Source organism: Artibeus jamaicensis, unplaced genomic scaffold (genome assembly GCF_021234435.1).
Source record: "Artibeus jamaicensis isolate MK-2021 breed Jamaican fruit bat unplaced genomic scaffold, CSHL_Jam_final contig_1998, whole genome shotgun sequence".
Taxonomy (NCBI): domain Eukaryota; kingdom Metazoa; phylum Chordata; class Mammalia; order Chiroptera; family Phyllostomidae; genus Artibeus; species Artibeus jamaicensis.
In genome coordinates this window covers 12125808-12150775 of record NW_026521407.1, presented here as the reverse complement: position 1 = coordinate 12150775, position 24968 = coordinate 12125808, and the positions used below count along the sequence as shown (strand labels likewise).

General features: G+C 37.6%; 1 pseudogene; it reads left to right on the top strand.

Annotated features, from left to right (window-relative positions):
* The first annotated feature begins 8988 nt into the window (after positions 1–8988).
* On the top strand, positions 8989–9722 carry LOC119062709 (protein maestro-like; annotated as a pseudogene).
* Positions 9723–24968: the final 15246 nt, after the last annotated feature.

Below are 24968 nucleotides of genomic sequence, written 5' to 3'. Positions count from 1 at the left end.
GAAGAAATTATTCTTTCTTTTTTTTAAAATTTCCCTTGTAAAATACCCAGCAAAACACATGTGTTCATATTGACACTTTCTGGAGTCAACAGTACTGTTAGATTTTTTAAAAGTCTGCCCAAGAACCACCCCCCCTTGAAAAATGCATCATGATTGTGAGGAGGACGACTTCTCTCATGTCTCAAACAATTAAAAGTAGCCTTAGCACAGTCGCCCTCATACTCAATTTTTGCCTCTTGGATTTTGTTTTTCACTTATATTTCTGCTCTGGTACTCTCTTTCAGTCATCTTACTTTTTTAGCTTAAAGAAATCCTATTCTGTCTCTCAAGGAATGTTAAATATTATCACCTACAGAAACCGTTCTCCATTCCTTACCCTTCATTCTTCCCAAGCAGAATTATTTTCTCTCATTTATTGTTCCATAGGTTCTAGTACAGTCATGTGCCTCTTAACATAGGGATGCGTCCTGAGAAATGAGTTGTTAGGCAATTTCATCATTGTGTGAATATCACAGTTACTTACACAAACCCAAGTGCTATAGCCTTCTAGACAGCTCTGTTATATGATACAGCCTATTACTCCCAGGCTACTACAAGCGTGTACAGCAATGCCACTGTCCAAACAACACAAGATTAAATCAAGCACAAGAGAAAATGGTGCAATCAGGAGATGCGGTCAACACAGGATGGATGAGTTGATGCTGGAGAAGCACAGCCTGCTGTTTTACAGCAAACTTTTTAATATGTGTATAAAGAGTATACTCTAAAATAATGATAAAAAGGATAGTAAATACATAAACCAGTGACAATTAGGTTTATCATTATCAAGTATTATGTACTATACATAATTGTATGGTCTGTGCTTTTATATGACTGGCCGCGCAGTAGTTTTGTTTGTCCCAGCATCACCACAAACTCAGGCGTAACGTGCTGTACTACTGTGTTACAACGGTTACAGTGTCCCTAGGTGGTAGGAAATTTTTAGCTCTGTTGTAATCTTAGGGACAAACCCAGGTCAGCTGTTGACCTAAAGGTCATTATACTGCACATGACTTGTTAAAAATAGAAGTGAAAGGTCTTACATGTGTAAGAATTCATTATAGCACTTGTCACATTCTATTATAGTTAGTATGTATTTGTCATGCTTCAGAATTGATTGTAAGCTGCTTCATGGCAGGAACTGTCTTATTTATCCCAAACACCTACTGTCCGTGTTTGAGGAGTTAACCTCAGGTCTTGCACATAGTCAACACAGTGTTTTTTGAAAGCAAAGGATCTTCAAGGTAAAGTCTAATGTGGAGAAAAGCAACCAACCAACCAGCCCCCTAAAATTCTTCCAAACGTTCTCCTGCTTTGTTATGGAACTAGACTCCCTATTTGCCCACATTCTCCACAGTGTTTATGTGAGCTTCCCTCCCCTTAGATCTGCAAATCTGTTTATCAGTTGTTCTCATCAGGGGAACAGGCTTGTTACTTTGAATCCATTATGTACGCAGAAAGCACGTTAACTGCCTACTGTCACATCGCCAAAATTTTACTCCTCGTTTATATAAAGTGCTGATAAATAATAATATTCACTGCCATAATTTATACAGCATTTTGCAGCCTACAAAACACTTTCACAGTCACCATTTCATTAAATTTTCCAAAATGTATGAAGTGGATATTATTATTATCTCAACTTTTAAGACCTTAGAATCTTGGCTAACTTTAGTTAAGAATGCTTTTGTTTAGTTATGTCAATTTATATAATTTAGGATCTCTAAGGGACTTTAAAGATTGAGTCCCACCTATTTCTCTTACAGGTAAGTAAAATGATAGTCTGGACAGGTAAAGTGACTTAATTCTTAATGAACAGTAGAAGTCTAAACTGCAATAGATTCTTTCTTCTGAGTCCTAGCTCAGTGTTCTAGCCACCACATCCATTGTGTCTGGGGCAAAAAAGTGTGAGTACCTCATCCTCATTTTTGAGAAAGGGGTCAGGTATATGGTGATGGATGAAGATCTGACTTTGGGTGGTGCACACACAGTGCAGCACCCAGATGATACTGCACGGAACTCTATTCTTGAAACCGATACAATTTGTATTAACCAAGGTTGCCCCAGTAAATTTCACTGAAAAATTCTATGTGTTCATTTTTGGGAAGTGTCATTTCTGACACCATTTTGTAAGTCTTATTCTTGCCATAGTCTTCTTTCTGGGTTTATATTCTCTTTTTTCTCCTCCTACTCTCTGAAGTAGAACTTACGTTTACCTATACTGTGTATAACAACTTTTCCTATGCAATTTTCTCTCTCTCTAGATTTTACCTGTCTAACTTATTAATCCTCTTCCCCCCCCCCCCCAAATCTCCAAGGTTCTTGATCTTTCCTTCTTGTTTTCAATATTCAGTTAGTTGGGTCATTTTTTAGCATTTACTCAAAGGTCTACAGAGAGACTTGGATGACGTAATAGGTGGGTGCCGATGCTTGGTACTCTTCCTTTGCTGAGAACTCAGAGTTTTAAACTGGAATGAATTCTTAGAGACGCTTAGTCTAATTCCATTGTTTCCCAGATGAGGAAAATGAGCTCCAGGGACAAGAATGTATACAGCCCGGTTCTAACCCTGGGCTTTCTACCATGCGACTGGTATTGACTGTGGAATGAAATAAGATCTCAGAACGAGGGCAAGGACGTGACTGAGTGCAGAGAAGGAAAAGCAAGGAATTTATGCTAATGAGCCCCCAAACTTGATTATCCGAAACCTGTTAAAATTTAAACTGTTTGAAGATTCTATTTGTAAAAATTGACCTTAATTTTCAACTAAACCTGGAGAGGTCTTCTGAAGAGCCTAGCAAACCTTATCTTTCTGTTCTACTTTATCAAATTATGAGAAATGTAATTATTTTTTTCTTAAGGAAAATGATTTGTGTTAGATTTATTGGGATGGCTTTAGTTAATGGGGTCATACAGGTTTCAAGAGTAGGAAAATGATTTTGGGGTGACAATTTCTTGGTACTTTATGCTATTTTGTCTTTAACTATAAGCCCATTATTTTTTCATGGCACATTATAGGGAAATACTGATAATGTTTCAGCTGAAACCAGCTGCATTAAACACACTATGTAAACCCTTTATAATTTATTAACAAGATTTGACCATAGAGGCTGATTTTTGTAAGATTTGGTTTGGTGAGACGGGGTCTTTTGCACTGCATTCAGACTGAAACTTTCCAGACTTGAGAGTGTTCACATTTTCATAGCTTAATTGTAAATCATCTTTCATTTAGAAGATTTAAAGACAGCCTAAAGAGCTAAATCTTTTCCGTCACCTTCCTAACTAGGAAAAGTCTTTAGATGAGCCTAATATATTATGGGTTTTTTCCAACAGATTAGAACAAACAGTTTGATAATGGTTAAATAGAACAAATACTATCACAAGGAAAACAACTTCTTCCTCCAAGAGTTAAATGTAAAATTAGGTGTCATTATAGGTCATTTGGAAGACGTTTGAAAGCAGTCTAGCCTAAGCAGGCCAAACTACTCAACTGGTAATGGGCAGCAAATCAAAACCAGAGTGGTAGGCTTGTTGTTCCCCTATTTGTTTTGCTTTATTCTGCTTGATTATTTTGGCAAAGTTAAGCTGAACCGGCAATGCTCTGAAGTTCTGTAAATTTAAGCTTTTAATTAGGTAAAAGACTCTTGCAGCTCTTGCTGAGTGCCCATTTCATGTCTGAATGCTTTATTCCCCTCTTTGGTGTGTTTTGAAGAGTTGTGGTGCTCTGGGCTGCCTCTGTCCAGTAGTCACGGAAACCCTCCACGGGTCCTGTCCCAGTTTATCGACTGTTGTTACTGTGTAGGTGCCTAATGCGTTTGGATATCTCTGGTATTTTCTGGGCATTTGCGTTGTTAAAGGACAACTCAGTTCTGCTTAAAGTGAACTCTGGTGAAAGATCTTCCATTTGAAATTATTTTAAAAATTAAAGCGTTTTAATTAGCACTGCCTGTAAATGGTAGGTTTTTCTCAGAAGAGAGCATTTCTACTTTACTTTTTCACTAATATTTTTTCAAGTGTTTAATTGATTTGCACATGTTTCTATATCTGTAATTCTCATTAAAACTGGAACACAGGAGAAAAAGAGTTATCAAATGATGGCATAAGACTGGCTGTATTTTTGTAAGAAAAATTTTAAGTTTTTAAATTGATATATTTCACGTAGATAGACAAATTCTTTAAATAATCCCCTCATATACTAGGACTTTAAAGGGTTAGAGTCTGCCTTATAGAAAGTTCATTTAAACAATATAAGGATCACGATGGAAAATTGATCAGAATCAAATAGGTTTAGTATATGCGTAGAAACATAGGTCACTTTTAGTGTTCTTGGTGCAGCTAGAAGAAACCTCTAAATTGGTTTCCTTCTGAAATAGGAAGTGTATTGCTTATGGTTTAGTGACCACAGTTAGAGGATACTCCTTGCTTTCAAGTAGAATCTGGTCAGCTTTTTACCTGGAATATAACATTTATCTACATTATAGAAAACCCAGAACCTTCATGAAAATGAGTCCTAACTAATTGGGTCAAAAACCTTAAGGATGCTTACAGAAAAACATTGCCCCCCACAGACGATCTTACCATACTTGCTCTTTGAAACAGGTGTCTAAACTGATTGGGGAGCTTTGGTTTTATTTTTGTCGGTATTTAACTTCCTGCCGTGCAGATGAACTTCTCGTTAAGGGATTAGTGTGATTAGGTGGCACAGTGACAGACAAGGCTGTCTGGTGCCCATCTTCCCTCTCCAGCTGATCAGTCACCTCTGGGTTCTGGGCTCTGTCCGCCAGTGAGTTCCTCGCATAAGTAAGTCATGTTTATCAATCTCAGTATTTGATCTGCAGCAACTACATTAATTAGAGGCAAAAACCTAAGTTAACAGTTACAATTTGGATTTAGAAAGACATTTTCTAACCCTAAATTGGACGTGGTGCCCTTAGTTAATGTCGGCGTCTTTCTGCCTGGTTATGTTGACAGCACAGCCCTGCACATGTACTTCGGCTTAAGTGGGAAGTACAGCGCTGTGGCCAAGATTTAAAGCCTCAAGACAGGTAAACTAGTCAAGATTATATCTTCTTATAGTAATGAGGTTACTTCAAATTCAGAATCATTTCCTCAGAAGCAACATGTTCACAGTGAAGGCTTGAGGCTGATAGAAAATCATTCTGACACCGGTACTATAGTTTGCGGATCTCTCAGTTGTCCTTGACTTGACACACAACTTGAGGGATTTGAGGCGATTAATAGCTTACTCTCTCTCTCCAGGGTGATGATGACCTCCCCGCAGGTACTATCATCCTGGCGCATTAGCTGTGGTAATGACTGGGATTTATGTAACACTGTCTTAAGGAAGATTGCAAAGTATTCCGTGCTTATTATCTTTTCCCCCTGAGGTCATGCCAGAGTTGTTACTTAGAGCATCTTGGTGGGGAAACCGAAGCACAGTGTTTAGAGGACTGGTCCTCGGTCCCACTGACAGGCAGTGACAGAGGCAAGGTTTAGACCCTCCATCTCCTGACCATGGACCCACTATTCCTTCAGCCCGATTGCTGCCCCCTCCTCATTTTCAAAATGAATAGGAGCCATTAGCTTTCACACTTCACCCCAAGCGTTGAAAACAACTAAATCTCCTGGCAGTGTGAAAATACATTTATCTACTGGCCTGAATTTGTATTACAGCCTACGGTTCTCTGCATATGGTTTGAGATACCCTTTTAACAGAAACGTTTGTGACAAATGTCATAGGCATGTTGAGCTTTCTTTGTAGAGACTGCCCAAAGGCCCATGTCGCATGTTGTGAATGGGACTGAGTGGTGCCAGGGCTGGCGTGAGCCTCCTCTGCGTATGGGGCTTTGGTTTCTCATCATGAACGTTCATCGGACGTTCCTCTTAGCAACCCCTGTACCAGACGACATGTTCACATGTGACCGTTGATGCTGGCTGCACTCTTTTGTCATTCTATTGAATTCCTTACCCAAATGCATTATGCCTTGGGGACTCTGTGTGCACAACCAAACCCTCTAATGTGCCGTTTCTTTTGTCAGCATCCGCCCTAATTTGACTGCTTTTCTTGTGGTAAAAACACAACCTGATAAAAAGAAGAATTTGATTTGACTCACATTTGGCTTGAAAACATGATGTTGATTAAGGACCTCACCTGGGCATGTTTTTGTAACAAAGATTACTCTCACTTTGAAGCGATTATTTATTGTGGTCTTTACAAAGGAGAAGAAAAGGAAGGGAAACTTAGGGACACTCAGCATTAATTTTGTGCTAGTCTCTGTCATGTATTTTCATAAATGTTAACTTATTCAAATGTCATAAAACCTGCACAATAAATATGATTGTCTCCCATTTTAACACAGGAGAAAATTGAGAGTCAGAATGGTTAAGTAACTTGAACAATAAATTAATAAATAGCAGAGGCCAAATTTAAACCTTAGCGTGTCTGATATTTATTAGCCAAACTATACCTGGGGAGGCCCTGGGGTCCTTTTAATTGCTATCAATGAATATCATGTGAATAGTGAAAGTAAGACTCCCTTAAAGGGAAGGCTCACTATATAAAAGGCCATACCCAGGCATATATTAAATATAATTACAGTAGAAGTCTTTCCCAACCCTATGGCTTGTGTGACACATGAGAAAAGCGTTTCACTAAAAAGAAAAAAAAACTTTAAAAATAATGGTACTGTTTCGACATCTTTTGTGATAATGGTAAGGAAGTCCGAAGGAAAATGTGTGTCCGAGGCTCAGTCACCTGGCAGAATCGAACATCTTTTGGATTCAGACTTTGTGGGGCAGTAACTGGTAGGAGAACCTGGGGCTTTTAGCCAACATATCAGCATCTGAGTAGACTACGTAAAGGAAAAATTATCTAGAAAAGATAATATTTGTGTTAACTGTTTTGTATTTCTAATCACTAACCATTTTAGATGGAACTCTTTTTTCTAGAGGCAGGGGCTGGGCAGAAGAAACACTCTCTCCCCTTTCTAAATTGATCTAAGCACAGACTGGAAGAAGTTAGGTAATAGGTTACTTCCAACTCTTAGCATCAGTGGATTTAAATCACATAAACATTAAATTTGCTTTGTAATTATACCTCAAACAAGCCCCCCAAAACTATAGGCCTCAAAAAAAAAAAACACCCCAGTAGGAATCAGGCCCAATGAGGATTCTTCTAGTGCCAGAAGGCAGCACTAGAGGGCTGAGCACTTGGAGGTGAAGAAGTACTCCTGGGGGAGGGTGGAGACCTATATTCTACCCTACTGGTATTGCTGTATAGGCTCCAGGGTACAACTACCCATGTGCCTTTTAAAATAATTCCGGAACTTTGGGCAGGCTGTAGATTGCCCGTGCCTGGCTGAAGTTTTGCTGAGTGTTTAATCCTAATATTGAAGCTATTCATATTCTCAACAGTAGAGGTCCTCAGCACCACAGTTCTTCCACCCAGATGCTGAAAAGGTATCCCATCCTTGAATTATTTGGCATTCATGGTACTTGAAGAACTTAGTCATTTTATGGTTATAATTGCCTATTAATAAATCATTAATAAATGAAAAATTAGTCCTTATCTTGGCTTAAAATTTTACAATCTTGTGTAAAGCCAAAATAATGTGTCAAAAATGACGGTGGGATTGAAAAAAATATATACACCATTCTCTTGAAATTTTGAAATAAAAAGACTGTGAGGAAATGTTTAAAAATACTTTAAAGTTTTTCAAGATGAAGAACAGCAAAGATTTTGGGGGAGTCTTGGGGGTCAGTTCTGATTTTGTAATAACAGCCAATTTACTTGCTATCTGTAGTGTTTAGAACTATGGATCTGAAAGATACTTAGGGTGGGCTTTGCTTTTTATTTTATTTGAATTATCTGCCTGTGAACACAATTCACTAAGAATATTCCCACTTACCATCTCTTTCCACCAGAATCAGACATTGTCCTTAACTCCTCTCAATTCCTTACTCTCCCTAGCTAATCAATCACTAAATCATATCAATTACACCTCCTCTATACTGATTGGTCCATGTCCCATCTCTTTAGGCCCCACAGCACCAGTTTAGACCCTTCGATTAGCTATTGTAACTGCTTCCTAACTGAACTCTCTATTTCCAGTCTTATCTCTTTCTAATCCATTCCCCACCTATTTAAAAAATTACCTTTCTAAAATGTCATTTCCCTACTTGATACTTTCAGTAGTTTGCTATCGTGACTCGGTAGAGCCAAAATTTCCCTAGCATAGCCCGCGAGTTCTTTTATAACTTGTCTCCACCTCTTCATCTTTGTTGCTTCCTTCTCCCTCAGTGCAGCTCTCAAATCTGTGTTCCAGCAGAACTAGAGTTCTCCAAACACATCAAATGATTTCGACCTTCTCGTTTTTACATGCTGGTTTCCTAATACTACTGGTAATTCTTCTGTCTCTCCCTGTTTGCCTGTCAAGCACCTAAATCCTCCAGGTAGTGTTAGCTCTTAACCTGTTTGTGTGAATACTATACTGTATATATTTACATACTCCCCCTATTTGATTTAAGTATTTCTCCTACTAGGCCGGTGCTTTGGGGAGAGAGTGGGCAATTTTGCCCATCGGGGGACATTTGGCAATGTTTGGAGATGTTTTTGATTGTCACACAGGGGAGTGCTCCTGGCATCTAGTGGGTAGAAGCCAGAGATGCTGCTAAACCCTCTGTAATTCCTAGGACAGTCTCCCATAACAAAGAATCATTCAGTCAAAAATGTCAGTAGTACCAAGGTTCAGGGTGATGGAGACTCAGATATGGCAAATGCCTGCTGGCCTCGTGGGAAGAGCTCAGCAAAGGAACAATGGCCTCTGCCAGCACTTCTGTCTGGGAGAAAGCTGCCGCCCTGAAGCCAGACAATTCAGTTTCTTCCTGTATATTTCTGGCACTTTCAAGCTGCTGCCCCAGCACTGGAGCTCAGAGCAAGAGAATCTAATTCCATGGACCAAACACAGAGAAGAATCCTGGGCCAGCCTCTTTTCATCCTCACATCCTGGCCCAAGAAGTAAAGGACATCAATGATGTCTTTTTTTTTTCCTAAGGACTCTTAGAAACTGAGGTTCCAGAAGCTACAGCCTCTTAAGAATGTGTTTTTCTGTCTTGGCAGAAAGAGCTGGGACCCCAGTGCTAAAAAGTGTCACATTGCAATGAGAGGCCTGGGACCTATGGCCTGTGAGAAAACCAAGAAGGTGAGAAAATATAAGAAAATTGTCCTAGACCTGCCGGTACATGGCTGGTATGATCCCATGAGCTCTGAAGTCATCCATGAGAATATGAAGACTGACCATCAGCCCAGGCAAGAACCAAGAGAAAGGTTAGGCCTCCTTCCTCGTGGGCGTGCTTTTCAGACCAGGACTGTATGAGAGGCTGAGACTGACAGCCTGAGATGCCAGCCTTTTGTTTGGGAAATTGGCTGCCTTTGCTGGGCAGAAATGGAAGAAATTTCCACCAAATTAAGCAGACTCAAGATTCCCTCCTGATCCATGTGCAGTACAGAAATCCCCAGGTTGCCGAGGCTTGCAAAACCAGGCTCCGAGCCTGTTCTCCCTCCCTCTCGGAGACAAAGGAAGGAACGCAGGGCCGCAGGGAAACACTTCCATGTGAGCACGTTGCGGGAGAGTGGGCTATTTCCCCCTCTCCCAGCTCTTCCGTGGTGTCTGCTTGCCTCTTGTGATGTTAACAGAAAAGGGGTGTTGGGAGAGCAATTGAAGGCAAAAATAATACTGTGAAATTGTGTAATTATATCCAAAGTGAATCTAAATTGCTTTCACATATGTCAGTTTCTCCCCATATGAATTTGATGAGAAGGAACATACTTTCTTTAAAACAATTACAGTCTATGTTGATTCTGTGCTTATTTCTCAGCTTTTTCCTTATATTCAACACTGTCCCTTATCTTCTATTTTCTTTTTTTTTAACTTCTGAAGTTGAGATGGGTAACAATTACTTTAAGTATTTTTTCAGTCTGCTATTGATACTTTGCTATTTGCTACTGACACCTGTTCTTGGTAAGATCTATTTAAAGTTGGTCAAAATACCATGAAGGTGCTTTGGGGGGGGGTCTTCAGCTTCTCATAATCTTCGACAGTCCTTGTCTCCAAGATCATTCAGAACAAGAATTAATAAGGAAAAAAATTTACAAAGCATGTGTTAGAAAAACCTCAGGCTGACGGTGATGTATGGAATGATAGAAGTAACATTTATTGAGAATGTTTAAAATGTATTGAGTGCTAAGTGCTGTGCAAGTATTATTTAATACAATAACCCAGTGAGAAAGGTACTGTTATTATCCTCATTTTATAGGTAGAAAACTAAGGCACAGGGAAATTAAGTAACTTGCCCAAGATGACCCAATAAATTCTGAGCCAGAATTCAGACCTGTATGGTCTGACTTTCAGAGCCAGCATTCAACCACCATGCGGTACTGCCTTGTTCCAGGTTGTAGTTCCAGGTTGTAGTTAGTGGAGTAACTGATGTATAGTTAGAAATGTAAAAATAAATAAATCAATAAGTACCAAGATTGAGAAACTATGCCAGACCATAAGCTTGTGCCTTTTTCAACTTTGGACCCTCAAGACCTAGAACAATGCTAGACAACGATTTGGCGCTAGATAAACACTGGTTCAGTGAGTGAGAAATATTGTGAGATTCTCTGGAGGGAGTCCCTCCAGAGGTGGACAAATAAGATTCTTTGAGGAAATAGCCAGAGCCCAATTCAATCACATTTAAAGGTGTAATTTGAAATTTCTTTTAAAATTTCCTTCATAATGCATACAGAGATTGGATTAAAATTGTGATCTGATTATATGCCTACTCCCCCCCAAAATTATGATGAAGAAAACGTATTAAAAAGAAGGAAAAGTTAATCAGATTACCCATTTTGAAGAATCCCTGAAAGAGAATAAAAAGGATAAAAGAATATAACCCAAGAAATAATAGAAGAAATTTCCCTAGATCTAAAGGAAAATAGAAGCTTTCAGACTGAAAAGGCCTACATCAGAATATCAAAAATAAAGAAAAAAACCCCACAATACTAAGGATAAACTGAGGAAAAACAATCTACAAAGGACTAGATATCAACTTGGCATTATATGTTTCGTCACTAAGGCTAGATGCCAAAGACAATGAAACAATATGTGACTACAATGAGGGAAAATTATTTTAAAGCTAAAATCTTATTTCCAGCTAAGTTCACATTTAACTGGATGGAGGGGCAAAATTAAGACATTCTCAGACATGATAAGACTTGAAAGCTAGCTTATCACCCACAGACCTTCTCTTTAGAAGGTTACCAAAGGATGTAACTCAGCTGCTTCTCCCACCAAAGGAATTCAAAGGAATATAAAAGATATTTTTTAAAAAGTGATAAGCAAAGAAACAAACCTGAAGTAAGTTTAATGGTGTTCATGGATGATGAAAGATAATTAACTACAACCCGGAACTAAAGTAACAGATAATTTTAGGATGGACAATAGAAGGGGAAAGATGAAAGCAGAGGGACATGAATGAATGCTTGTTAAGATTCTCATGTTGTTGGGGGCAAAAAGTGTGTGGATATACAGACTAATTGATAGAAAAATGACAGAAAAATTCATTTATTTAGATTTTGAGCTGTGGGTTTTTATTTTATTTTATTGTTCCAGAGTACTTATACTTTTTTATTAAAATTTTTTAATCCTTTTTTATTATCATTCTATTACAGTTATTCCAATTTTTCCCCCTTTGCCCTCCTCTGCCCCCCCACCCCCACTCCCACAGTCAGTCCCCACACTGTTGTTCATGTCCATGAGTCATTCATACATGTTCTTTGTCTAGGCCCTTCCCCTTCTTTCCACTGTTATCCCCTCCCTCTCCTCTGGTCATTTTCAGTCTGTCCCATGTTTCCATGCCTGTGGTTCTATCTTGTTTGTTAGTTTATTGTTCATTCAATTCCACATATGAGTGAGATCATGTGGTATTTGTCTTTCACCGACTGGCTTATTTCACTTAGCATAATATTCTCTAGGTCCATCCATGCTGTCACAAAAGGGAGGAGTTCCTTCTTTCTTTCTGCCACACAGTATTCCACTGTGTAAATGTACCAGTTTCTTAATATTATTTTTATTTTTTACCACAGTTTTTTGATCCACTCATTTACTAATGGGCACTTATGCTGTTTCTAGCACTTGGCTATTGTAAATAATGATGGATGACTTAGGATTCTTAGGCTATATTCCCAGGAATCGAATCACTGGGTCAAAAGGCAGTTCCATCTTTAGTTTTTTGAGGCAATTCCATACTGTTTCCACAGTGGCTGCACCAGTTTGCATTCCCACCAACAGTGCACTAGGGTTCCTTTTTCTCCACATTCTCACCAGCACTTGTTGTTTGTTGGTTTATTAATGGTGGCCATTCTGACAGGTGTGAGGTGATATCTGAATGTGGTTTTAATTTGCATTTCTCTGATAGCTAGTGATGCTGAGCATCTTTTCACATGTCTATGGGCCATCTATGTCCTCCTTGGAGAAGTGTCTGTTCAGATCACTTTAAATCAATGTTAAATATGTAAGAGTAACCATTAAAAAATGTAATATATATTTTCCCAGAAAATAAAGGAAAAAAGAAAAACTGAATCAATCCAACAAAGACAATAAAGAAGAAGAAAGAAAAAATAAGCAATCATAGTAAAAGAAAACATAAAATAAGGACAGCAGGATTAAGCCGAAATATAGTAGCAATTAATGTAAATAAGTTGAATTCTCCAATTAAAGGATAGAAAATCCAATTGAGTTTTCCAAAAATTTTACCTTATGCTATTTACAAGAAATATCATATAAAATAGTAAAGATAGTTTAAATAAATAAATGCAAAAATAGATCCATGTAAATGCTAACAGGAAGAAAGTAGATATAGCAATAATAATTTCGGACAAAATATTAGTTTCATTCTAAAAAGTGAGAAGCAACCAAAAGGACAAAGAAGGATTTTTCATATTGATGAAAAAGTACAATGCACCAAAAGAAATAAGAATTTTGAACTTTTACCAACTAAAAACATAGTTTTAAAATACACAACATTAATTAAAAATTGACCCTGGCTGGTGTGGCTCAGTGGGTTGAGCCTGCAAATCAAAGGGTCACCGGTTCAGTTCCAGTCAAGGTACATGCATAGGTTGTGGGCCAGGTCTCCAGTTGAGGGCGCATGAGAGGCAGCCACACATTGATGCTTCTCTCTCTCTCTCTCTCCCCCTCCCTTCCGCTCTCTCTAATAAATAAATAAATACAATCTTTTAAAAATTTGATAGAAATACAAGGAGAAATTCACATATCTATTGAGTGGGAGAGTCTAACAACCTGTTTCAAAAATCAGATAATCAAGTACACACAAAAAAAAGAGAACACATAGAGAAGAATTTAAATTACACAGTCAAGCAAGCCTGTTCTAAATGATACACATAAAATATTATACCCAACAAAGACAAAATACACCTATTTTCATAGTCATAAAACATTCTTAGAATGTAGCCATGTAGTCAACTATAAGGGAAATTTTAAGAAATACCAGAATAACAAAAATCATTCATTTCATAAATCTCTGACAAAAATGCAGTAAAAGCAGTGATTAGAAATTAATCATTTAAGGGCATTCCCCAAAAATCTCTGTGCAAAAAAAAAAAATTAAACACTGCTATTGTACCAAATCACAGACTATCTAGAAATGGAAACCAGTAAAGGCAAAACATATCTAGTAGATACAAAGTGAAATTTGAAGTAAATTTTAGAGCCTTGGCTGCATTTATTAGAGAATAAGAAAGATTGCCCTGGCTGGCATGGCTCAGTGGGTTGGGCATTGTCCCTCAAACAGAGAGGTGTCCAGTTCAATTCTCAGTCAGGGCACATGCCTGAGTTTCAGGCTCCATGCTTTGTACCTGGTCGGGGCGTTTGCAAAGGGAATGAGTCCATGTTTCTCCTTCACATCAGTGTTTCTCTCCCTCTCTTTCTCCTTTCTTTCTCCTCTCCCTCAAATAAAATAAAATAAAACTATTTCAAAAAAGGAAAATAAGAAAGATTTAAAATGAGTTAACTAGGCATTCAACTCAGAAGTAGGGGTGAAAATAAGCCCTAAAAGGAGGGAATTATTTGTCATAATGAAATCAGAAATTAATGTGGTGATCTCAAATTAATAGATCCAGCCAATAAAACAAAAAAAAATTAGAGGGTTTTTAAAGACCAGTAAAATATATAAAGCTTTGGCAAATCTGATCCAGAAAAAAAAATACAGATAAACACATTAGAAAAGATTTAAAGTTGTACTTAAATACCCAAAATTGAAAATCTAAATGAAATGGAAGTCTTTTTAGAAAAGTATAATTTAGCAAGATCTATTCTACAAGATAATTTAATATATCAACAATAAAAGAAAATTTTAAAGTAGGAAGAAGTCATCCTGTAAGAAAACATCATATCTAGTTTTTTTGTTTTGTTTTTTAAAGTATTTTTATTGATTATGCTATTACAGTCTTCCCAATTTTTTCTCCCTTTACTCCCACTCCGCCCTGCACCCCCAACCCTCCAGCATTCCCCCTCCTTAGTTGATGTCCATGGGTTGTACATATAAGTTCTTTGAGTTGTTTGTTTCCTATACCATTTTTTACTCTCCCATCTATTTTATGCCTATTAATTATGCTGCTTCTTCCCTGTACCTTTTCCCTCCAATTCCTCCCTTCCCCCTCCCCACTGAAGTCCCTCCATGTGATGTCCATTTCTCTGATTCTGTTCCTGTTCTAGTCGTTTGCTTAGTTTTTGTTTCCATTGTTTTTCTTTTAGGTTCAGTTGTTGATAGTTGTGAGTTTGTGGTCATTTTACTGTTCATATTTTTTATCATCTTCTTTTTCTTAGATAAGTCCCTTTAACATTTAATATAATAATGGCTTGGGGATGATGCACTCCTTTAACTTGACCTTATCTGGGAAGCACTTTATCTGCCCTTCCATTATAAATGAAAGCTTTGCTGGATAGAACAATCTTGGATGTAGGTCCTTGCCTTTCAAGACTTCAAATTCTTCTTTCCAGCCCCTTCTTGCTTGCAAGGTTTTTTTGAGAAATCAGCTGATGGCCTTATGGGAACTCCTTTGTAGGTAACTGTCTCCTTTTCTCTTGCTGCTTTTAAGATTCTCTCCTTATATTTAATCTTGGGTAACTTAATGGTGATGTGCCTTGGTGTGTTCCTCTTTGGGTTCACCTTCTTTGGGACTCTCTGAGCTTCCTAGACTTCCTGGAAGTCTATTTCCTTTGCCAGATTGGGAAAGCTCTCCTTCATTATTTGTTCAAATAAGTTTTTAATCTTTTGCTGTTGTTCTTCTCCTTCTGGCACCCCTACAACTCAGATACTGGAACGTTTCAGGCTGTCCCAGAGGTTTGTAAGACTCTTTTTTAAATTCTCATTTCTTCATTCTGTTCCCATTGGACGTTTATTTTTTCTTTTTGTTCTAAATCATTGCTTTGAGTCCTGGTTTCCTTGCCGTCACTGTTGGTTCCCTGAATATTTTGCTTTATTTCATTTTGGGTATCTTTCATTTGTTTTTTCATGTTTCAACCAAGCTCAATCAGTTCTGTGAGCATTTTGATGACCAGGGCTTTAAATTCTCCATCAGACAGGTTGGCTATGTCCTCATCATTTAGTTCTCTTTCTGAGGTTATGATGTGTTCTTTCATTTGGGATGTATTTCTTTGTCTTGGTGCAGCTGATAAGTTGTAAGGGGGCGGGGCCTTAGGAATTCACCCGGGCAGGGAAAACCTCCTTGCTGTGCTGCAGGTGCTGCCTGTGGGGGAGGGGCCAGGGCCAGAGAGGGAACAATGCAGCTCACCTGCCTGCCTGCTCGTCTCCATCACACTTTCCAGCAGGTGAGACTGGGAGTTTATGCCATTGTAGCAACCACCGAATCAACTCTGAGTCTCAGTTTCCTCATAAGTCAGCCCTACCTATGCAGCCCTCAGCCTACAGGCCGCAGCCAGCCACGCCCGCCCAGTCCACAACCTCGCCCTGGTTTTTCTCAGCAAGCTGGCCCTCTTGGTCCACCGCCTTACCAGTCAGGTAGCTCTGATTGATTTTTTTTAATTCCTTGGTTGTTGGAGTACCAGGCAATTTGACTTTCTGGCATTCCTGGTTGTTTATTGATTTTAGATTGGTTATACTTCTTTTGGTTGTGCGAAGAAGCGAAGAGTTTCTACCTACACCTCCATCTTGACTGGAACGCCAAACCTAGTGTTTTAACAGATGAATTCTAGTAAGCCTTGAAGGCATCACTGTTTCTTTTGATAGATAAAGTGCTCTGGACCATAGGGAATGGATTAAACCTTTCTAACCCAGCCTCCTGAGCTAAAACCAAAACTACTCCAGGGCAGCATGCACTTAGATATAAGCCAGTGTCATTTGTGTAAAGTTCAAAACTTTAAATAATATATTTAAAAAGCAACCCAGTTATATATTAAAAGATGAGTGATTATGCCCAACTAGGGTTTATCTCATGAATGCAAATATAACTTAATATTCTATAAGCGACCAGATTAACAGAGGAAAAGAAGGTAATTGCAATAGTCCCCACCTCAAAAAAGAATATTTCATGTAACTCAGCACCATTCCTCATTAAACAAACAAAAATAACCATTTTTAGTAAGTTAGGAATAGAAGTAAACATCCTTAACTTGATAACGTTTATCAATTAGAAATCCACAGCAAACATGTAAGCATCTCCTTCAAAATCAAGAACAAGAGTCCTGGCTGGTGTGGCTCAGTGGACGGAGTGCTGGCCTGGGAACCAAAGGGTCGCCGATTGGATTCCAGTCAGGACACGTGCCTGGACCCCAGAGGAGGGCCGGCAAGAGACAACCACATGTTGATGTTTCTCTCCCTCTCTTTCTCCTCCCTTCCCCCCTTTCTGAAAATAAATAAATAAAATATTTTTTAAAATCAGGAACAAGATAAGGATGCCCATAATGATTGCTGTAATGTTATATCGAAAGCTAAAGCAATGAAAAGGAAAAAATGGGAATGATAAATATTGAAAAGAGACAAAAACTGCATTGTTTGCAGACCACATGATAGTCTGCTTAGAAAAAATCAATAGCTCTAAAAATAATAAGAGACATTAATTTAGCAAAATAGCTAATTAAAGATCAATGGAGAAAGTCAATAGATTTCTTATATTCCAGCAATTACATGAAATACATTCCTAGGAATAAACCTAACAAGAAATGTATGTGACCTATAATAAACTACTGAACTTCAATGAAAGTCATTAAAAAAAAAGAATTGATGAAGATGAACACCACGTTCTTGGATTGGCAGACCCAACATTATAAAGATGTCAGTTCTCCTCAGCTGCCCATACGTTCAATGCAATCCCAGTTAAAATCCCAGTAAGTATTTTGTATGGCAACTGACAAGCTGATTATCAATGATCTATTGAAGAGAAACTGAGTAAGAATGTAATAAAACTATTTGATTACATGAGGGGGGATAGTCTTGCCAGATATGAAAATATAGTGTAAACCTATGATAATTAAAACACTGTGACACTTGTGCAAGGATAGACAATTAGGTTAAGCGAACAAATATAGAGCTCAGAAACTGACACAGAGGAACTTAGTTTATGATAAAAATGTATTTCAAATGTGTGAGCAAATACTGCTGAGGTAATCAACTGTCAATTTAGGAAGATAAAAGCATATTACAATCTCACATCAAATACAGAACTAAATTTAAATAGATTAGAAAGCTAAACATAGAAAATAAAAATATCAGAAAATATATGAGAGAATAGTCTCTTTAAACTTAATTTTATTTTTTACTTTTATTTATTTTTAGAGAAATATGGGAAGGAAGAGAGAAAGAGAGGGAGAGAAACATCATTGTGTGGTTATCTCTCATGCGCCCCCTACTGGGAACCTGGCCTGCAGCCTAAGCATGTGCCCTGACGAGGAATCGAACTGGCTGCCCTTTGGTTCTCAGGCCAGCGTTCTGAGCCACACCAGCCAGAACTAAAAGAATATTCTAAATTTGATATGTTGAAGTCCCTCCTAAGCATGATGAAAATTTAGAAACCATATAATAGACTGACAGTAAATTAAAACTTCTGTACAACTGAAAATACAGTGTTTAAAAATGACACAAAAGTGAACTTTTATAAAATTGAACTATATACTTACCATATGTAAATTATACCTTAATTTTTTTTTTATGAAAAGAGAAAAAAAACGGCAGGGAGAAAATATGTGCAACATATGTAATAAATAATGGGAATGTTCAAAATATAAGGAGTACTATAAAGCAATTGGAGAAATGATAGACCAAGAGTAAAAAGGGCAATTGACAGAAAAAATAAAAATGACCAATTAAGATTTGAAAAGATGTTCACGTGCACTAGCGATCAGGAAAAACAAAATGAGATGCAATATTTTTGCTCATCTGATTGGCCAGGAAAAAAAAATGAGGTGATGTCCACTGTTAGTGAATGTAAACAATAGGCAGGCACTCACATGAGTCAGTGAGCCTGACTTTAAGTTCTCTTTAACCATTCTCATCACCCTATCACTGCGGTTTCTTGGTTTTTATCCGAGATTAATACTTGAGCCAGCATATGCTAAAATATGTATAAGGGTGTTTATCGAAGGATTGTTTATAATAGCAAAATACAAAAGGGAAGTATAAACATGGAGTTAAGTAGACTTTGGTTCTGTGGATTCATGAAATGCAATCTCATTTATAAACATAATTTTAAAAATCAAAAATATAAACACATATATAAGATTAAATATGTAGAAAAATGGCCAAGAAGGATATACCAAATTATTAATAGCAGTTACATCTTGGAAGGGGAGTAGAATTGGGGATAGAAAAAAAGAAGATCTTTTCAATATTTATGCTACCTACTTACATATTTTAAAAATTTTTGTGAGAATATATTTCTTGTGTGAATACTTTAAAATTTACATGACTGTTCGTAATGACATCCTTATAAAAGCAATCATGTTTATTACAGAAAATCCAGAAGATTCAAAGAAGGAAAAAAAGAAAAGAAAAATTAGCCTATAAGCCCCCAAAAAACATTATTAGTATTTTGACATATAACCTGCCAATTTTTTATTCTCATATATGCATTTTAAAAATAAAAGTGGTATTTTATATTGTGATCATCTGCCCTAACATAAAAATATTTCTGTATACGATTCCTTTTAAAAGGGTATATATTCCTGCATTTGTTCAATAAATACTAGGTAAATACTAGGGATACAATGGTGAATAAAAGTATAATGTAGTTAATCAATTTTCTGTTGTACTTAAAATTTTTTCCCAATATTTCTCAGTGTTGAAATACCTCTATAACACAATTCTTACTGTGATTATTTCCCGAGACTAGACTCCTAAATTGCCAGTACCGTTGCTGGATCAAACAGTACTTTGTAGGTGTGCATTTCCTAGGTCTTTGGTAAGTTATTTCCAAAAGCCTTTCAGTAAATTATTATTTAATAACCACCTGCAGCTCATGAGAGGATCAGTTTCCCAGGGCCCTGACCAGCTATAATTTTTAAAGATATGAATTTGATAAGTAAAGTCTGGCATTTTGTTTTTATTTATACTTATTAATTCTTTGCTTGTGAACAAATTAATATTAAGGATATTAACCCTTTGAAAGTTTGTTGCAAACCCACATGAACCTTTTAGCCCCAAGCCATAATATGAGATACTTTGATTGCCTTAAGAGTTCTCTGTAATATTATTTGCTTACCATGCTATTAAGCATGTATTATGTATTGTGTATGTGCATATGTATGAAATATATCACATAACATAACATTGCCAATTTGGCTTGTGATTGACTCACAAGTCCCTAATAGAAAAATAAATTTATTTTCAATCAATTAATATTTTCTGGAAAAGTCCATCTTGGGGGGAAACTTCCTCCATGAGAGATTAAAATCTGCCTTAGACTTTTACATGGATTAAGCTTTAAGTTAGCATAGAAGAATAACAATATGAATCAATTTGATCAAAGAAAAAGTGTCACTAATTATTTAAACAAGACACTTATAACAGGGATTTAAAGGCAAAGAAGCGGATTTCCCTTGCATGTGGATCAAATCAGAAGTATCCCATAATTGACTCTTTACAAGACCCTGCTTCAGTATAATGGACTAGATATTAAAGCTCTAAGTATTTAAAGCTAGTTTCCGTCTTTCTCTAAATGGAGGCCCGCCACTAAGAGCTATTTTACAAGTCTGACACATTAGCTGCATCACCGGGAAAGACATGGGCTCTGCTTCTAGGGTCCGGAATTTCAAGTGCTTTCAATAGTTAAATGGTGTGAAATGGGTAACATTGAACCTGTGAGAAGCAATGAGTGCCTAAAAAATAAATTCCAGATGGGAAGGTTGATGGAAAGGGATATAGATACTGTAATAATTCTTTCAATGAATTCCAAAAAGAGCTCATACTTTTTTTTCCTTGGTATTTTTAGCCACTTTATTTGTACATGACTTTGGGGGTGGGGTGGGGACTAATTTTCTCCCTTCTATGACTTAACATTGTTTTGAAACAAAGGAGGCTTTGTAAACTATTGCTGTCAGATCAAACACAGGGGTAGAATAAGGAGTCATATAAGGGGTATTTTATAACTTTCTTAGAGCAGTCGAGTCAAAGGGTCAAGTCAAGCCCACAGCTCTTCCTTACAGTGTAATGTTAAACTAAATAACCAACCGCCTTGTATTTTATCCCCACTGCAGAACAGAGGTTTCGGAACCTGCCACCACAGTGCATTATTTAGGGAAACAAGATGTGTTTTAACGGATCCAACTGTTTTAACAGATCCAAGTGTTACTTAGTAGTTCACATACAAAACAACTCTGAAGAAGCATTATAGTGTAGTGAAAATGGTTTTAATGTTTGCCACCTAGTAAATTCGTGACCTAGATCTGATTACTTAACGTCAGGGCCTCTGTTTTCTCATTTATAAAATAGAGATAATCGTCATGTTGTTGGAAATGTTAGGAGGATCACACAGTGCAGGGTCAGAAAAGCACTAAGCAGAGTGGCTAACTTGTAAACCCTCAAAAAGAAAAAGGATGGCTATTATTTTTCAGAGTAAATGCTTGTTGAATTAATTTTCTCATAATTTTTCTTCCCAACAATCAAAATAAAAACCAATCAGTACCAAAAAGAGGTTCTATTTTGACACTCAAAAACTGGCCCTTCTCTCTCTTGTACAGAATACAGCATGTTGGAAAATATATACTTGCTTGTATCATCTAATATAGTGAATCGAGCCAAAGCAACACCCTCAGCACGGGTTTTTGAAGTTCCAGCTTCCTGTCTTACCAAACACAACTGCAAAACCCAACAGCTCCAAGGTGCTGCAGGGTTCCTGTGGAGTGAGTCACACTGGCCAGGGAAGAGGCACTCACGGCTCCGCCTGGCAGTAACCACTCAGAAGTGAAAGGTGCTAGAGGAGTCAGGATAGGGATCTGGCTCTGACTCCGAAGTTTTCCCTGTTTTCATTACCAACCCTATTTTTATGGTTTAGGTCTTGGCTATAGTAAACTCCAGATTGAGTAGACGCCTCAAATACACATCTGAGACCAGCATTTAGCCTTAAATAGCAGTCAAGTTGCCTGCAGATGCATTTTTTTGAAATGGGGCATAGAAGGGGTATTTTTTTTAATGTCAGGCATCAAGCACCCTCACAAATCATTTTTACGTGGCTTCCTGGAACTTCGTTTTTTCGCAAATCCTTTAACAGGGATTGACTCATTTGTGTGTTTCTTCAAAGGAAGGATTTTGCAGGTAGCTCTTCACAAGGACTGCCACCTTCTAGGATTTGGGAGAGAGTTTTAAAAGAGTAGAGATGTTTACTTTTAAGAGTTGTTGTTTGGTACCTGCAGCCATTAGCTCCATAACTAGGCTGCTGACAATGTCTGGAGCAGAAGTATATGGCAGTACGACCCTGGACTTCAGCATTTACAGGTCGGAGATCCAGGACTGATCTGGAGTCCCCAGACTGTGCCATTTCAGAATCCCACTCGTGTTACTAATAAATGGGCACCGTCCCATGTTAAGCTAAGAGCTGACTGTGGATTATTTTATGAATTCTATTGTGTGGTGTCTGCTTTGAAAGCAACCCATTTAAACATTCTGAAGTTATTTTTTGTCCCTTCATGTTGGCTTTTTGAAATAAAAATATATTTGTAATTTGGATGGCGTGTGCCTCTAACTAAGTTAAAACATAAGTAAATCTACTTAGCCAAAAAGCCAAATTTATTCTCATTTTATTAGGCAGGTGGTGTACACATTAGATGATTTCCCTCTCACGTTTTACATTTATTTCATGTGTTTTTCTCCGAAGAACAGGAGTTGTTCTGTCAAATGTGGGGAGGTGAAACCTCGGTTAAGGGGATACTGCAAATTCTACCCTTTCAGCAGAAGTAATTTATAGTTTCATAATATTCCAGAGTTTCTCTTTGTCTTTTACATGACAATTTATGACCAGGTATTTTCATGTTTCCCTTACTCCTTGCTACAAGCCTGAACAAATAAACTGTGTGCACACAGAGTCTGTTTCCCCATGCTATTTTCCAGGTATCATTATTTTTTCTTCTCCTGACCTCACGTGACATAAGCCGGATTCCGCATTGCATTAGTTTAATCCAGAAGGCACATAATGTGAAACTTAACTAGTGAGAATGAGGTTTTGTGTTATTTTGCCTAAAACTATTCTTGAGTGCAATTCAATAGTTAAAATCCAATATTCTGGATGTAGAAAAAAAATCTTGGCTGCCTAGAGAATATATTTATGGTTATACCTAAAGAATGACTTTTTAGACATTTGCCTTTGGGTTTTTAAAAATGTGTTATGACATATGCAAACCCCTGCAAAAAATTATGCAACAAACACCTCTACTCACTTCTTATCTCAAGAAATGAAACATTTGCAATAAAATCGAAGCCCTCTTTGTGCCTGCCTGCCCATTTGCTTCCTCCTGGTGCTTATCATTTGCAGGCAACTCTGTGTATTTTTAATACACATGTGTGTATCCCTAAATAATATATAGGAGTAGTATCCATTTTTTAGAACTTTATATAAATGTTACTATACTGTGAGTATTGGTAGGAAACTTGCTTTTCCTCTCAACATTTTGTGTCTGAGATTCGTCCACGTTGATACATTTAGCTCCAGTTTGTTCATTTTCACTGCTGCCTGGTAGGACAGTGCATGGTTGCATCATATTTATGAATTTCAGGTTGAGGGACATTTCAGCTTGTTGATTGTTGCCTGCCATTAGTAACCCAGCTACTGAGAACATTCTTGTGCATATCTGTTTGTGTGCATGTGCAGAAGTTTTCTGGATCATATCTCAGAAGCAATATTCTCTTTGTCTGTTTACTACCAATTTATTCTTCCAAGTGGTTTAACCAAATTATGCTTCCACTGCCAGGTACTGTGTCACTATCTCGTCAACACTTAGCATCCCCACACTTTTAAGTTTTGTTAGCCCGGTGGGTGTGACATCTCACTTCCCTGATTATGTACGGAGGCTTAATAGCCATTTATTGATTGTCCATTCATGTTTCATCCTCTGTGAAATATAGGCTTATATCTTTTGTCCTTTTGGAGAACAAAGGGATTGTTTGTCTTTTTTATACAGACTTATAGAAATTCTTTGTATATCTTGAACACTTATCCTGTTTTGGTTCTGTGTATTTCAAGTCTCTTTTTCTAGTTGGTATCTTGCCTGTTCAGCTTTTCTGTGGTGTGTCATTTGATATACTGAAGTATTAATCTTTAAAATAGTCACATTTATTAACCTTTTCTTTGTAGTCTATGCTTTTTGTGTCTGAATTACTATAGCTTTATAATAGATCTTGATTTTTTGATAGGACAAATTTCTTCACCTTGATTTGCAAAATTATGCCCTGGATTTCGGAAGTGTCATTACTCCGGGCTTTTCTAATAGTGTGACTTTACTTTCATTTCAGTCTCCAGCCATCCGGTGATTTCAACAAATGGACTGAATATATCTTTCCTTTCTCTTCTCCTCCCCTATCCCATCTCCATTTCAGCCTTTCTTCCAGCCTCTCTGGTTTTCAGCAAAATGTAAAAAATTATGATTATCTCTATAGAGATCGCCAAATAAAAGATTAGTTCCTCTTTAAAAAGCCAAGATTTATACACCTTTAGTGCAGTTTTCAAATTTTATAATTGTGATGCTAAAAGGAATCAGAGACTATTGATTTAAATCATTTCATAAGTGATTAGATGGGAAATTTTTTTAACTAAATCAAATTTCTCTGAGCAGTGAAAACTGAGCCCTGGTCAGATACAAAGAACGTGTGCTCTGGAGTCAGACATTTCCTCCTCTCACTGGCTGCATTGCTCAACCTCTCTAAGCCTTGGTTTCCTCATCTATGAAATTATTTCACAAAGTTTTTGTAAGCATTCAGTGTTAAATATCCCGCATGGTGACTGAAACATGGTGGGCACTTAACAATGCCGTTCTCTCCCTGCCTGCATCCTAACCCTTCCCTTGATGCTAAACACAATGCTATGGGAATACAGTCTCAGGGGACATGAGAAAGCTTCCCAGAAGACAGTGCCTCCACTGAAACTTGAAGATCATGTGGTGATTAGGGGTAGGGAAGGGTCGAGGAATATTCTTGGCCCAAAAAACATTATGTGTTTGGGAGCAGTTCACAGTCTAGTTTGTAAGCCACAGCTATCTTTTGATAAGTTAGAAAGTGACTTCTGAGGCTTCTCTGTAGGCCGTGTGCTTTGTTAACCAGTGGGAACAAAGGGGTTGGCCCTCCTAATGAGTGTCGGACTTAATGAGTCTCTTGTTCAAGATTTCAATCGGCTGTGGGTGTGTTAGAACAAAGGTGATACAGAGCAGTG